Genomic DNA, 12152 nt, shown 5'->3' with positions numbered 1-12152 from the left:
GTTCCTGAGACTCAGCTCCTACCCCAACCAGATTCTCTAGGGACTGGCCTGCCCCGTGACTAGTCTGTGTCTTCAAGCCAGATGCATCTTATCAATCCACACAGCCAACTGGGACTGTTTGGAAGTGTAGCTATGAAGAAACATCTATAAATCAAGAAAGGCAGAGAATGTTCTCAGTTCAATGTTTAAGTGATTTTCAACCACAGAAGGCTGTGTAAGATAAGGAATAAGCCTTCATCCTGTCTCAATCTATTAAACCAGCTATTTTCTTTTTTTTTTAATGTATTTTTATTGTTGATAGTATTACAAATATCTCCCATTTCCCCTTCTTTCCCCCTCCCTCCTCCCAACCCCTACCCACCCCTCATATTTTCACTAACCTATTGCCCATGACCATGGGCTATGCATATCCCATATAATAAAACCCTAATATGCAAATTGACTGAAAGGCTAAATAACCAGTCGCTCTGAGGCACACTGACCACCGGGGGCAGATGCTGAACACAGGAGCTGCCCCCTGGTGGTCAGTGTGCTCCTACATGGGGAGCGCTGCTCAACCAGAAAGCTGGGCTCACGGCTGGCAAGAGCAGCAGGGGTGGCAGGAGCCTCTCCTGCCTCCGCGGTAGCACTAAGGATGTCCAACTGCCGGCTTAGGCCCGCTCCCAGAGCTAAGCTGTCAGTCAGACATCCCCCAAGAGCTCCAGGACTGTGAGAAGGCACAGGCCGGGCTGAGGGACCACCCCCCCCCCCCACAAGTGCACAAATTTTGTGCACCAGGCCTCTAGTAAGTAGATAAATTCTTTGGTTTATCACTTCTTATCCCCCCAACCCCACATCGAGGTATGGCAGTCTGTTCCATGCCTCCATGTTAATATGTTTTTATTGATTTCAAAGAGGGAGGAAGAGGGAGAGAGCGATATAGAAATATCAATGATAAGAAAAAATCATTAATCAGCTGCCTCCTGTACACCCCCTACTGGGGATTGAGCCCAAAAGCTGGTCATGTGCCCTGACTGGGAATCGAACTGTGATCTCCTAGTATAGGTCGATGTTCAACCACTGAGGAACACTGGTCAGGCCTCAACCAGCTATTTTCAACCTTTTTTTTTTTTTTTTAATCTCAGGGCACATATAAACTAATTACTAAAATTCTGCAGCACACCAAAAAATATATTTTTGCCCATCTGACAAAAAAATAGGAATACTTTTGATTCATTCACATCAAATGGCTATTGTGTTGGCTGTTGTCATTTTTTTACTTGACAACCTAAGGGGAAAGATGTCAGTGGCCCTGACTAAATAGGTATTGCATGTTTTAAAAATTTTTACAGCACATTGGCTGAAAATTGCTGTACTAAACTTAGTGAATATTTTCATCTATTTTTTTTAAGTATTTATAGACCGGACTTAGAGACTAAACACTTTGTGGGAGAAAAGATCTAAATGCAATTCTGTCACTCGAAATGTAAATGGAACATTCTGGAGGGAAGACCACACTATATATAGAGCCTAAAACAATATGATACCCAACCCTTCATGCTTGACTTTCATAGAATGATCAAAAAGAACATCCTTTTTTTTTTGGCAAACATATTTAAAGGCATCACTATTCTTCCTATGAACTTCCCTTAATCCTTTGATATCCAGATCACTTCGGTGGAAAAGTCTTATCATGGTTATCATCCTTGTCCATTTTCTCTCCTTTAGTTGTTGCCTTGTCTTTTCCTGCCAGATCCTCATTTTCCATGGCTTGGCATTGATTCTAGCAGTTCTTCAATATCACTGTCATTGATTTCATAAAACACTGTTTTCGGTAAGACTTTTAGGTTTTCTATGAAGTTGAGCTACAGTTTTCTTTGCATTAGGGCACTATGAGTAGGAGACATAAGTGTTAAGTGGGAGAAAACATCCAACGTAGGGCTGAAAATGTAGGAATCTTTGGGAGGAAACATCTTGGAATGGGCTATAGGTAAAGCCACAGGCCTGAGCAAACAATTGAAGTCATGGAGACTGATCAAATATAAAACCACAAGAAATGCTCCTATTCAGGGAGCAAAGAAGACGAAGAAAAGCTAAAAAGGAGAGAGAAAGGTTACAGAGGAGAAAGAAAATGAAAACAATGCATGTCAAGCCAACTGAGGAGAATCTCAAGACGAGGTCGGTCAACAATGACAAGCACCATTTGGAGGCCAAGGAGATGGAGTACTGATGAAGACCACACCACCGGCAACTCAGACATTGTGGCTGAACCGAGGGCATATTTCCGACATAGTCTCTGCTCCAGGCCTTGCAAAATAATGTTGAGGTTAAGTAAGTGTAAGAGATTATACAAATTATAGAGCAGAGTTTCTCGGCAGCTGGATCACTGACCTTTTGGGCCTGATCGCTCTTTGCTGGTGGAGGGCGTGGAGAGGGAGCTGTGCTGTTAATCAGAGGACATCCGTCAGGTCCCTGGTCTCTACCCACTACATGACAGTAACACCCTCCCCAGTCATGACAATCAAAACCCTGTTTGGCCCTAGCCATTTTATCTCAGTGGTTAGAGCGTCGGCCCACGGACCTAAGCGTCTTGGGTTCAATTCCAGTCAAGGGCACGCACCTCGGTTGCAGGCTCGACCCCTGGCCTAGGTCAGGGCTCAAGAGGAAGGCAACCAATCAATGTGTCTCTCTCATATCGATGTTTCTCTCTCTCCCACTCCTTCCTTCCTTCCACTCTCTTTAAAAATCAATGGAAAAATATCCTCAGGTGAGGATTTAAAAAAATAATAACAAAAAAAGAATATGTCCAGACATTGCCAAAAATCACACACACACCCTCCTTTGAGAAGCAGTGGAATAATGTCTACTCCTAGCAAATGCCCAGCCTTAGAGTCACAAAGCACAGTGCACAATGCATTACAAATTAAACGTTCTGAGAGTTCTACCCAACTAACACTTCTTCTTAACTGTTTTCAAACCAGAGTTTCCCAAATTCATGTGACCACAGAACTTGCATTTCTAACAATCCCCAAAACTGGTATGTGACATGCTTTGGCAACTGGTGTCTGAACCAAAACTGAATGGGTAGAGGGGCAAAGCAGATTTCTGCCAGACGGGAAGGTTCCACTAGAGCCTAGCCCTCTCCCCATCTCCTGCTATGACACACCCCCTTTTCCCCATCAGTCCTCTCTCCCCTTGGTAGCACCTCAAAAGCCTTTAGCATCCCCAGACCCTAATAAAACTATTAGGCTGCTGATGACATGAAGAAGCTGTTGTGGCTCAACGAGGGGAGGTATTTGAAAACATTTTAACAAGCTTATTTCATTGACTAGCCACTTGGTTTTGTTCTGAGTTGTTCGAACAGATTCCGTTGACTCTGGAGGCGGAGGAGAAATGAACTCACTGGGGAAGGGTAAAACCTTATTTTCTCTCTTCTGCTGAGACTGGTTAAGGTCAGACTTGAAACTGTCCGAGGTTGGAGAAAGAAGCAACAGCACCCCCTAGTGGCAGGCGTACTCCAGTTCCTCGAGTAAAAAGAACAGCATTAGGCTCTGGAGTGAAACCGCTTGGAAGCCCTGAGAAACATTGACTCTTCCTAGGCTCCAGATCAAGTGCTTGTTAAGCTAATCAAGACTCCAGGAGCTATCTCTGTTTTCCACTAAAGTGTCACTGTGTGAACAGTGCAAAATGACTACTAGGCAATGCCTTATCCAAAGGAAGTTTTCAGCAAAATAATGATTGTTACATGTTTTATCATTACACCTAATAAGATTCTGCCCATCTCCGCTGGTGGCACTGCACTAAATACTGGAATCTGTGCATTCAAGCGCTGGCCTTCAGGTCTTCCTATGAATGCTGTTCAAGGTTTAATTAGAGTAAGAAATGTTTACGGGGCTTCACACTGCCCTTTTAGGCAGATGCCCATGGCCCCTTACAGCCCTGCACAGGCCTTTGTTGGGGGTTCTGATGACTGCAGAGGGCAAGGATCCAATTACCACCAGAAGGCGATTAGATATTTTGTCATTTTGCTGTTATGGTTTTTCAATAGGGGCAGGCACTTGCTAAATTTAGGAGAAGGCCGGTTTGCTTGGGTTTCTGACTGGCATCTGGGTTTTTCCATTATCTGCAATGCGCATAGTAGCAGCAGCCTGCAAGTGCAAGATACATTTCATTTGGTTTACACTTGAATGAAGTCAAACAGCTCTGAGAAGGAAGACACAAAATGCAAAGTTTCCATGGTTCCCTGATTGCATTAGGTAAAGCCTAGAGGAAGGGCAAATATCAAAAGGCGAGGTCATTTATTTATTCTACTTTAAACTTCCGGTGCCTACAAACAAAGTTGGGTTTGTCTGTTTGTTTGATGTTGGCTGGTGTGTGTTTTTCAGATCATGATTTCAACATATTTTAGCCCTAAAATAAAAATTAATCACTCTCAGATAATGTCCATCTATCCCATAATTTTAGGCTTTTCCTCCTTAAACTCCCTCTAACAGATATCATTTGGTATCAGATTTATCATTACATACTCCATGGCCCCCAAAAATAAAGCATGGGCGGTAGAAAGAAGTAAAATCCTGAATTGTACAAACTCTTCAAATATTTGTAAAAAAAAAAAAAAGAAAAGAAAAGAAATCTCGGAAACAAGTGAAGAACAGCCACAAACACATAACTGGAAACTTCTTAAAGGAAAAAAATTCTAAAATTAACAAAGGGTACTAATTTATGTTTCACTAGTATACAAACATGCTCTAAAAGCAGACAGTCCAGGTTCAAGTCTGAGGCAAGTTGCTTAGCGACCTTTGATCCTTTTGCTTCCTTATCCAGAAAAATGGAAATAATATTAACTAACTTAGAGAGTTGTTTCATAAAATGAATCCAAGTAAAGCAGATAGCTCTGGGCCTGACCTGTAGTAAGCTTAGTTCAATAAATGTGATCTATTGTGCAAAAGACCAGAAACAACCCGAATATTCATCAGTCATGCATCGGTAAAGTCAATATAGTATGCACAGTATACAGTTCTAAAACATTGAAGTTTTCTATGCATTGATATGAAAATATTTGAAAAATACACTTTTAAGGAGAAAAAAGAAAGCTACAGAATGGTAAGTTACTTTGGGGTTAAAAGGAGGAAAAATAAGAAAAATATATATTAATGTTTGTTTATATTTCCATGAAAGAATTCTGGAAGGATACCCAAGAAACTAATAAAAATTATAACCTCACTGGGGATGCGTGTGAGGACAGAGTGAGAAGGTTAAAACAGGATAAGTAGAAAAAGAGATGTGACTAAGACTTTTTACCTGGTAATGGCTTATCTTTTTAATACATTAGTGAATATATTACCTATTCAAAGGTAAAATTCGAAATTATTCCGTTTAAATTTGTTAGCTCTATTATTTTATTGCTCAGAGTGCAATGGAATAAGCATCCTAAAGATTCTCTGTCCTATGCTTGTTTGTTCATTCATTTGTTTGGAGGAACTGGGGTTTATTGTAAGCAAATGCAACAACAGATCTCACTGAAGGCTTCATGGACGCCAGGTGGTCTGGATCCAAGGGAGACCGAGTGATTCATAGATCTTCACTCTAACATAGTTCCTAGGTTTCTATGTGGCCATGTTTCCAAATGTACATTCTTTCCTAGTGAGCAGATAAGAAAAGAGCAGTAATTACATGCATTTAAATACACATGAAGATGTGTTGAGTTACCATTCTCATAGAGAGATCACACTCTCCTCTTGTGGGCACCTGCTTCTTGGGAGAAAATGTGACTGGCCAGAAAGAACATCAGGCAAGTCTTATCTCAAATCCAGCCTTACCATTTACTATCTACATTATTCTTTTAAGCCTCAATTCTCTTACTTAAAATAAAAATAATGAGGTAGAAGAGGGTAGAGGGAGGACAAATGGTGATGGAAGGAGACTTGACTTTGGGTGGTGAACACACCGTACCATATACAGATGATGTGTTATGGAATTGTGCACCTGAAATCTATTTAATGTTATTCACCAATGTCACCAAGAAAATTCAATAAAAATTAAAATTTAAAAATAATAATAAAGTCTGAAGTTAAAGAAAGCCATTTACTTTCCATGACTCATGAGTGCCATCTAGTGACCATGCAGGCACTTGATGAGCAAGAGGCATTCCATCAAATTAAAAGAGAGAAAATAAATTTTATTTTTATACTGTAAAACAAACAAAAAAAGGAAACCTTTCTATAGGGTTTATGAAATCCAAGATATATATACTGCAGTATCTTGAAAACATATAGTTCTCCACACCCTCCACACCCATGAATAATAAATGAGTTTTTCAAAAAATAGCATAAGCAAAGGTGAGCCAAAGAAAAACTTTAGCAAAATAGTTTATCCTAAGACATACCTCCAATGATACACACTTTGGGTGCCAAACTTTCTGAGAACAATAAAATCAGCTTGCAAACACTCAGTCCAGAATGAACCTGGTTAATAATTAATGAACGACTATGTGACATTAGAGTCTTATGGCCTGGGAAGATGGTCATTGGGGAATTGAGTTATTTTAGTGATCTAAATTTACATGATCTAAAATGAGAATGTACAGACCTATCAAAGTGTCAAGATCCTTTTCCACATTGAAAGTTTATCAACCAGCACTGTGGTAGTGGTGGGACAGCTCACACCAAGGAGAAGGTCCAATTGACAGTTGCATTATTATAACTTTGACAAAAAGGGAAACCAAGTCCTGGGGAAGCACAGGACTTGGTTGGAAAGTCTGTAAGGAGGATTATCCAAAAGGTCGGAGGCCTCTAGGGGATTCTTGCTGAAGCCTGCAGACTCTGCCTTGACTTTTCCAAACAAGTCTGAGCCCCTGGGTGTTTTACTGGAATCTTTATGTTTAGACTTCAAACATCCTTGTTTTAAAGACACTACAGATACATGTGTTTTCTCAAGGATACTTACCCTGCTGATAGTATCTAGAGGTTAATTTCAGTTCAAGCTGTTACTACAATAAAAGCCTAAGGAGGCAGGTGAATGGGGCTGTCTGGTTCCTCTAGCCAGGCAGTCCCTTAGCCCTCCCTTTCACAGAAACGTGTCAGAGTAATCATTCATCCATCACTCAGGGTCTGCTGGTCAGCCCGGGCAGTTGATAACTGTTTTTATTGCCAAAAAATATATTTCAAAACATGTGGCCTCAATTCAGGATGAAAGGAAGAGGGCACCTCATCTGCAGAACATTGAACACTTACTATAGAGTGGATAGAGAGTCACAGCCTCTCTAATGGGGAAACCTCATAATGGGAAGTAAACTTGCAAAACTGTCCAAACACAGGGAGTGACCTCTCTATTCACACGGGAAATTGAGCAATTGAATTGTATAAAATAGACTCATGCCCTAGCCCAGTGGTCAGCAAACTGCAGCTTGCGAGCCACATGCAGCTCTTTGGTCCCTTGAGTGTGGTTCTTCCACAAAATACCGACTTCTGCACATGAGCCACGAAGTTTCAATCGTACTGTATGTGTGCGCCCGCACGTGGTATTTTGTGGAAGAGCCACACTTAAGGGGCCAAAGAGCCTCATGTGGCTCACGAGCCACAGTTTGCCGACCACTGCCCTAGCTGGTTGGGCTCAGTGGATAGAGTGTCAGCCTGCAAACTAAAGGGTCCCAGATTTGATTCCAGTCAAGGGCATATGCCCAATTGCGGGCTCAATCTCCAGTAGGGAGATTGAGCAGGAGGCAGCCAATCAATGAGTCTCTCTCATCATTTATGTTTCTATCTCTCCCTCTCTCTTCCTCTCTGAAATCAACAAAAATATATTTTTTTAAAAAACAGACCCATGAAAATGGACATACTTGATGTTTTACCTGACATGTATCTAAAATGGCCACCTCTCCTCCCCCCACAATAGGCCCTATATTTTTAGCCAATGATGTTGAGGGACATATATGCTAATGGGGTGGGCAAATACATACTAAATCAAGAGAATACTAAGTGATAAGGCACCTCTGAATCATTCTTGAGTCTTTCACTCATCTCACTGCCTCCCACACACAATCAGTCAGGTTCTATAGAATATACCTCTGTTTATACCTCTCTTCATTTTACCGACTGTCAGTGGATAGCCAGGCCATCCGTATCATTTGCTCCCTTACCCCTTGTCTCGTATATTTGATTATTGGGATATAATTCACACATCATAAAACTCACCCTTTTAAACATTCATATGAGTGTGAAACCATCACCACCATTCAGAGTATGTTCATCATTTCCAAAATAAATTCCATCCCCATTAGCAATCAGTCCCCATGTCTCCTGGCTCCTGGAAACCACTAGCCTACTTCCTGTCTCCGTGGATTTGTGTCTTCTGGACATTTCATATAAATAGATTCATCCAAAACGTCGGTTTTTGTGTCTGACTTCTTCACGTAGCATAATGTTTCCAAGATTCATCTATGTTATAGCATGTATAGGTACTTTATTCTTTTTTAAGGGAGAACAATATTCCATGGATAAACCACATTTTATTTATCTATTCATTAGCTGATGGACATTTGAGTTGCTTTACTCTTTTGACTAATATATATAATGCTGCTATGAACATTCTCATAAGGTTTTTGTATGGACATGTCTTCAATTCTTTTGAGAATATAGCTAAGAACTCTTTGCTTAACATTTTGAGGAACTATACCAAATTACTTTCAAAATCAACTGCACCATTTAACATTTCCACTAAGAGTCTATGAGAGCTTTAATTTCTCCACATCCTCTCTGATATTTCTTGCTATCCATCTTTTTAATTATAGCCACCAGAGAAAGTGCGAAGGAGTATCTCATTGTGGCTTTGATTTTCATTCTTCTAGTAATACTCTTGAGCATCTTTTCATGTGCCTTTTGGCTATTTCATTGATAAAATGGAATCTATATTATAAAAAGCCAGTGACCGTAACACCGTAAAAAGCCAGTGACCGTAACACCGTAACGACCAAATGACTGGTCACCAGGAGGTGCATTGATGGGTTCGCAGCACGGTGGGTCTGGGGTCCCGCGTGATTTTGTGTGCTGGGCCTCTAGTCCATTATAGGAGGACTTCCACACTCTCATTGTGCATCCACCCACCTACCAGCATCTGCGCCCCAATAATCCACCTTACCCTTTGTTACCACAAGTGACCTCTACTCACTCTTAACTGAGGCCAACTCCTCCACTTGTTAACCAGCTGCTGTCCTGTCCACTCACAGTTGGAACCTGAAGAGCCAGCCTTCATCACCCTGAAAAACTCTGCTGAGAAACAACCCTGCACTTAATCACAAGGGGTTCTCCACTCCCTTCACGATTGAGCATCGCATGACGGACTGATTATGTGACCCCTACCCCAGCAGAGATATTTAAGTTTCCCCACACGCTCTGCATTCGGGCCCATGGCGGGAGCTCAGAGCATTTTGCAGAATGAATAACATTCGTAGACACAGCCCCAGATCCCAGGTGCATGAGTTTCCAACCCTCTCAGGAAAAGTTTTGACTCGTGTTTGCTACATTTCTGATGAATGCCCTGATAAAATGCAATCAAGTGTATTGATTGGGCCTATTTCAGGAAAGAAAGCTTATTATGCTTTTGAACCCAACTGGTTCACCTTATACTGAGGGGACTTTTTTCACTCCCATAATCACTAAGCATTCTGCTGAGTGATGGGCCCCTTCTGGTTAAAAAGAGAAAAAAGACAAAATTGACCTCTGTTCACCCTAAGTCCCTCCGACAAGAATATAAAACACATGGTGCTGCTGTAACTGAAATGGGTTTCTAAAGCATTTTCTATCCCATCTGAGAGCAGCCTTCAAAAGATATATGAGGAGAATGCTGCCGATGAATTAAGGTCCTGGGAGGGGAGAAGCTATTAAGCCTGACCCTTCTGGTTGGACTCAGCACAGGAGAGCAGTGTCTCATGGTCAGGCCCACACGATGCATTGCAGACTTCTCATGTGCCCCAGCCTCTGTTTTCTGCTTTTTTTTACTCCTCTTTCAACCAAGAAAATCCCCCATGCCAGTTTTCATGCACTTATTCAGGGCACATTTTCCAGATACCCTTACCCCAAAGCTTGATCTGTCATGAGGCCTGAAAGGACAAGCACTAACAATTTATCCCTGTTTCAAACAGCCCTCCAGGCTGGGCAAAAGAAGTCCGTTTGGAAAGAGTGCTGACTGTGCGAAGGGAAAGAAAAAAGAACGGTAAGGAAAAGATATAAGAAAGAAATTAAGTGACCTGGTCGGTGTGGCTCAGTGATTGAGCCTCGACCCACGAAGCAGGTCATGGTTCAATTCCAGGTCAGGTCACATGCCCGGATTGTGCGCTCGATCCCCAGTAAGGGGCGTGAAGGCAGCCGATCAATGATTCTCTCTCATCATTGTATCCCTCTCTCCCTCTCCCTTCCTCTCTGAAATCAATAAAACATATTTTAAAAAAAAGAAAAAGAAAGAAATTAAGCGGCATATTAACCTTTCAGTTCATGGTAGGACCCCACCAGTGATGCCAGTTTTCCTGGCCGTCAAAGCTCCCCTCAGGCCTTGCCCCTCCTCCAGCCCGCTCTGCTGCCAGGACCACACAGGTCATGGACTTCAGAGGACGTCTCCACCTCAGCCTCATCACTGCCATCTCCATCTGAGACTGCAGTGGCCGCCCGAGTGGGTGAAGCTGCTGCGGCACAGGCAGCATGCACGCAAGCAGGCGGCTGCTGACTCCTTGTACCAGGCAGAGTAGGCAGCGTGTTCTGTCTTCCTGAAAAGCAGTGCGAGTTATAGCGACTGGTCGAATGTTCAGACACTTAGCATATTAGGCTTCTGTATATATAGACTAGAGGCCCGATGCACGAAATTTAGTGCAAGGGGCTCGGCCCCAGCTGCCATGGCAGCTGCCTCTGTCTTGGTCCCCGCACACTACGGCTTCATCTGGAAGGTCGTCCAGAAGGACATCTGGTCTAATTAGCATATTACATTTTTATTATTATAGATAGTCGATATAAGTACATGATGTTGCACTGTAAATTTAGCCGCATGGCATGGATTTCATAGACCATTAAGCTTTCCTTCCTATTAGTTTAAATTTTTCTTGAGTAGAAGCCATGCAATACAGCTTACACTCAAATTATTTCTATCTTACTGTATCATAGATTATGAAGCTAAAAGTATATTTTAATGCCTCGTGTTCCATTTTTTAAAATTGGAGTGTATCACTCTACTAGTGACCAAAATCCAAATGTAGTTTTTCCTACATAAACATGTGCTAGTAAAAAGTATAAAAAGAGTACTTATTTTGCATAGTATCTTCCAGATGTAGGCCAAAATATTTAAATCAAGCCTTTTATAATTTCGGTTATTATTACCAGCATGTTTAGAACTACACCATTATTTTTCATCAACTTCAGAGAACTACATTGCACAGGTCTAGTACCATCACTTACTTAAGCATTCTGGGTTTTTCTAGTCCTTCATAAACAAGGTAAGATTGCACATTTTTTGACACTCCATCTATCTCACTCGCATCCTGACCGTCTGCTCTATTTCCTCCTTATCTACCATCGTCCCTCCTCGCGGCCCTCACCCTGAACTGCCTGCTCCTGTCGAACGCCTCCGTTCCTGTCCGCACCCAGTGTCCAGCTGCACTTCTTTCACATTCTTCTCCCGTAGTCCCATCCCGACTGCCCAGCCGCTTCCAACTCCTCAAGGACACGGGGTAAAACTGTACGGCCCAGGTGGCACGCAGATGGCAGGATGTCCCCATGGAGTGGAGTCACCTGACTGAGCGGAGTGAGCCCATCCTCCCTGTGACTGGCCACCATGGGGATCAGTGTTGTACTTCAGCTCCAGGCCCAGATAAGCGACAAAATCAGCCTCAGGACTAGCAACATGGAATAATGACCTGCCCTGGTGCCGGCCAATCGATCAGTGGAGGCCACAACCCTGCGAGGACACACCTGGAAAACTGCTGAATATTCTATTGAGATCTTTCCCTGGGACCTCCCATAAAACCTCTGCCCTGAAAACCTTTAGGATGGAGGACCCAGCACACTCCTGCTCCTGGGGCAGGCCTGTGCCTTTCCTTTTCCCTTCCCCTTCACACCCCTGTCTCCCCCTCCCCCCCACCACGACTCTCCCCAGACCAGGCACGTGACCATTAGCTTCCAAGGGCCCTTCCT

Source organism: Myotis myotis, unplaced genomic scaffold, assembly GCF_014108235.1.
Source record: "Myotis myotis isolate mMyoMyo1 unplaced genomic scaffold, mMyoMyo1.p scaffold_m19_p_5, whole genome shotgun sequence".
NCBI classification, from domain to species: domain Eukaryota; kingdom Metazoa; phylum Chordata; class Mammalia; order Chiroptera; family Vespertilionidae; genus Myotis; species Myotis myotis.
Note: the sequence above shows the minus strand (reverse complement) of the source record.